Genomic DNA, 5,194 nt, shown 5'->3' with positions numbered 1-5,194 from the left:
TACAGGGATACGACCTTGATACTCACTAGTGCTAGACTGCATCGATAGGTTCACTGTCTTAGATTGTAGCTGCATAAATAGCCCATCAAGTTTTTAGCGCCGTTGCCGGAGAACCATAACGGTGAACTAGAGTGAATTATTTTCGTGTTACTTTAGTCATTATTTATTTATTTATTTATTCTTTATTCTTTATTTCATTATTTTTGTTGATTGGTGGTTGTTTGGATTGTCGGTTTCAGGTAGTTTATGACTAAGAGCTCTAACCCTGATCCCATAAAACCCTTATCTGACCCGGAGTGCTCTCTTAGATTATTGAGATGACGTTTGCAAGCAGTTGAGGAGGAAGTTGGGGTTACAGTTCAAGTTCATAGAGCTAACGTGATGGAGAACCACAACCCCCAAGCCAATGATGATCAGAGGACGATATAGAGTTTGCTCCACCATCTTTGGATGGGACAAAAACTAGTATAGTCAGACCTGCTGTAGCGGCCAACAATTTTGAGATAAAAACCCAATGTTATCCAGATGATCCAGCAGAGCATGCAGTTTGGAGGATTGCCCAGCGAGGATCCCAATGCACATATCTCCAACTTTTTGGAGACTTGTGACACATTCAAGATAAATGGAACAACCGATGACGCCATTCGGCTGAGATTGTTTCTATTTTCCTTGAGGGACAGAGCAAAGAGATGGTTGCAATCTCTTCTACAGAAGACGATTACTACCTGGAAGGCATTGGTCGAAAAATTTCTATATAAGTATTTTCCTCCCGCTAAAACTGCTAAACTTAGAAATGACATATCTTCTTTTGTGCAGTTTGATGATGAAAGCATATACGATGCATGAGAGAGGTTTAAGGACCTTTTGAGATGCTGCCCACATCATAGAGTTCCAGTGTGGATGCAGGTGAAGACCTTCTACAGCAGGTTGAACCTTGCGACGAGGCAGATGGTGGATGCTGCAGTAGGTGGGGCGCTAAACAGTAAGACACCCGAGCAGGCTCAAAACTTGATAGAGGAAATGGCCATGAACAATTATCAGTGGCAATCCTCTAGGAGCTGACCAGGAAGACAAGGAGTGGTCAACCAAGTGGATTCTACAGCAGCCTTAGTAGCTCAGGTGGAGCTTCTAACCAAGAAGATTGACCAACTCTAGATGCCGGTTCATGCAACAAATGTTAGCTGCGAGTTTTATGGTGGCCCGCACTATAGTGCGAACTGTATTGCAGAAGGTATGTTTGCTTCACCTTCTTCTACTTTTCTATATGTTTCTGTTGTATCTTCTGATGTTGAGCAGGTTGATTATATGGGGAATGCCCCAAGGCAGCAGAACAACCCTTACAGCAACACATACAACCCTGGGTGGTGCAATCATCCCAACTTCATCAGTAGCTGCAACAACAGCCAGCTGGGCTTGCACAAGCTCCTCCTCCACCAGAAAAGAAGTCAAATCTTGAGGAGCTTATGATGAAATTTGTGACGACTACGGAGATGAGGTTCCAGCAAACTAAATAGTGCACTTAGGAATCAACAGGTCTCGATTCAAAACTTGGAGACTCAGATTGGCCAAATCTTTAAGATGTTGTCTGAGAGGCAACAAGGAGCGCTCCCTAGCACCACTGAGTCTAACCTGAGGGAGCACGTGAACGCCATCACTTTACGTTTAGGTAAGTTAGTTTCAGCTCCTTCTAAGTTTGTTTATGATGACTCCACTATTCATATGCAGGCTGAGGCGAGCAGTAAGGTTAAGGAACCTGAGGGACAAAAGATGAAACTGATCCCAGTCAGGGAATATCAACCCAAGATTCCTTATCTTGCTAGACTCAAATAAGCAGAAGCGCAAGAGCAGTTCAGTAGGTTTTTGGATATTTTTAGACAACTGCATATTAACTTGCCTTTTATTGATGCATTGAAGCAGATGCCAAAGTATGCCAAGTTCTTAAAGGACATACTTAGTAGAAAAAGGAAGTTGGAGGAGGTAGCCTATGTTAAGCTTAACGAAGAGTGCTCAGCAATGTTTCAGAGCAAGTTGCTAGAGAAAAGTCATGATCCAGGGAGTTTTACTATTCCTTGCACTTTAGGTAACTTGTGTGTTGATGATGCATTAGCTGATTTGTGGGCTAGCATAAATGTCATGCCCACTAGTTTGTTCAATAAGCTAGGTATGGGGGAGGCAAAACCCACTAGGATATGCATTCAATTAGCTGACCGTTCTATTAAGCTTCCTAGGGAGATTGTGGAGAATGTGCTAGTCAAGGTATAAGTTCATATTTCCTATGGACTTTATGGTTATGGATATGGATAATGAGCATGGTGTACCATTTGATTTTGGAGAGATCTTTTCTTGCCAAGGCTAGAGCTAAAATAGACATATTTGAGGGAAAGTTAGAACTTAATGTAGGGGATGACTGTTTTACTTTTAGTTTACTCCCATTTGATAGTTCTCCCGCCGACCATGTTCATGCCATTTTTGCAGTATTAATGGAATTGGTCTTGCATGTGATAAGCAACCATAGGATAATTGGATAATGCTATACATGTCTTGTTCTCTGTTGATGTGTGTTATTCATCTGAAGAAAACAACTTGTATCAATTTGAGACTTTGTACTATGATACACCCGAGAAGGGTAGTTGCAAGTTTGTTTATGATAAATCACCTAGACAGGTGTTGGAGTGGATGAATAGGCATTCCGACTCGGTGTGGAGAGCACATCCTTGGTCATCTACTGCACACATTGGACATCCTCCTTGCGCTTATGGCCCCACGCGATGCAGGAATACTGCTGAGTCCAGCTAGACGACTCGAACAAAAAGAAGCTCCTTCGGAAGGCATTCCCGAATCTATTTATGCTTTTTGAGTTTGTGGACATTTAAATTATTTCTTTACTTTTCTCGTTTGATATCTCAGTTTAATTTTAGTTTATTTTATTTTGAGATGATTTTAGTTTATTGAACCTTTTACTAGATGTTGAATGTGTTTATTCTTGAGTTTTGCAGGAGTTAACCTACTCGATGCTCATACGCAATTTGGAGGACTAACATATCTTAGAGTGTTAAAGCACACATCAAGGTAGGGAGTTCGGCGACCCGAGATGGCAAAGGAAAGCCCGGAAACCTCCCCTTCACCACAGTTTCAGTGGCCATCATGGGCTACAACATGCCCATCAGCACAGCCTGAGTCAAGCCCCTGATGAAAGACACATGAAGACTTGGGGGATTTCGGCCATTCATCACGGCTTCCGAAGGCATCATGGGTGGTAACACCAGGCCGTGCCCCCGCCCATGCCAAATTGGTGCACCATTGAAGCATAAGGGCTCGCCGTGCTGATCAGCACGAGTGTGCCCTTGCCCGTGCTGACCTTCGTGCCTTATCACAAAGAAAGTTTGAGGAGGCATCCCTATCTGCCTCGGCTCACTTAGATTCCACTAAAGTAAACGAATCTTTTTCTAGCTTAATCAAATTACATTAATCTAGTCAATTCTACTTATTTTAAAGCATGAATATTTTTTATCTAATTTACTATGATGTGAGCAAATAATTCTAACCTAATTGGTACCCCCAACTAACCTTATAAGTTGCACTCAAAACTTTTACATGCAAGGTGACCAAAATTAGAGTATAATTTTATTACCTAAATTTATGCCGAATTCATTTTAGCTTAGCATGTTAAAAATGAACATAGATATGAGGCATATGAAGCTTACATTGGTAAGCTTTGTTCATCTTATGTTAGGCATGTGGGGTGATCACTCATAAATTTTAAGTTGGTTTTATTCCCATATAGACATGTGCGGTGAAAACCTAAAAAATAATAAAAAAGAATATACATAGAAAGGGGGAGGAGAAAAAAGAAATCTAGAAAGGGGTTAAGGAGATCGGGACAATTAAGGGAAAAGTTAATTACGACCATGGCTTAAAAGCCTCAAAACAATCAAATAAGAAAAACTAATTTATTAACTAAACTAATCCTAAAAGTCTAAAGAAGATCGCTTAGGATCTCTAAAGCAGATAAGTAGAATCTGTCATTATGAAAATATTTAGGTTAGAATCTATCATTATTACACCTTCGAGTTCATTTTTAACATGAAGGTTAGGGTTTTATTTGATCTTGATCAACAAAGAGGCCTACTGGGTTCTGGAATGACAGGAAGAAGCTCCTAGTTTGATTGGATCCATTTCTAATATGAAAAAGCTTCCAAAACTCTGTTTTCTTTAGCGAAGAATAGGCATATGAACAAAGTCATCATCCTTGCTCTCCTATTTGTACTGACATTTCGGGTGGCGACTCTAATTTTTCTATGGTTGCATGATCATTGTATTCTAGGTCTCTAGATAGAACGACTCTTTTTGAAATTGGCCTAGTATGAAGAAGAATTTCTCAACACAATGAGAAGGTTGCAAATCACTCGGGGCCGGGGTCAAGATTAATCATTGTGTGAGTTTGAAATAGAGTAAACATTAATTAATTCAATTAGTAGGAGTAGGAATGTATATTTTCTTATAGGATTGTAGGATTGGATTTTTATATTAAGATTAGAAATGTATTAAAAGTAGTTAATTAGATGAATTACCAATTAATACTGGGTATTTTTTAGTTAGTTCACAAATTTTCCATCTCCTTCGCCATATAGTAGGATTGTATAAGTACAATAGTTTTTAGACTTAGGCCCCAAGTGATTTTAAACCACGTCATTGTATTGAGAAACCACTCTTTATACTACGCTCATTTCAAAATGAGTCGTTTGCTCTAGGGAATCTAGAAGACCACAATTATCATGTTATCATCGAAAAAGTGGAGTCGCCACCCAAAAATATCGCCATAAGTAAAAGAGTAAGGATACACAGCTTTGTATCCCTTGCGAAGAGCCTAATATTCCCCTCTTCAATATCACATAAAAGGTTTGAAGAGGCATCCCTATCTGCCTAGGCTCACCTAGATTTCCACTAAAGTAAATGAATCTTTTCTAGCTTAATGAAATTACATGAATCTAGTCAATTCTACTTATTTTAAAGCATGAATAGTTTTTTATCTAATTTACTGTGATGTGAACAAATAATTCTAACCTAATTGGAGTATAATTTTATTGCCTAAATCTAGGTGCCGAATTCATTTTAGCTTAGCATGCTAAAAAATCAACATAGATATGAGGTATACGAAGCTTACTAATATTCATCTTATGTTAGGCACGTGGGA

General features: G+C 39.4%; 1 non-coding gene across 1 annotated transcript; it reads right to left on the bottom strand.

Moving 5' to 3' along the window:
• Positions 1 to 783: 783 nt before the first annotated feature.
• On the bottom strand, positions 784 to 890 carry LOC125371279. The gene has a single exon (XR_007217584.1). It is a non-coding gene; the product is annotated as a small nucleolar RNA R71 (small nucleolar RNA).
• Between the last annotated feature and the right edge of the window lie 4,304 nt (positions 891 to 5,194).

The sequence above is a fragment of the Ricinus communis genome, chromosome 9, assembly GCF_019578655.1.
Source record: "Ricinus communis isolate WT05 ecotype wild-type chromosome 9, ASM1957865v1, whole genome shotgun sequence".
Classification (NCBI taxonomy): domain Eukaryota; kingdom Viridiplantae; phylum Streptophyta; class Magnoliopsida; order Malpighiales; family Euphorbiaceae; genus Ricinus; species Ricinus communis.
This window is presented reverse-complemented; position numbering and strand designations above follow the sequence as displayed.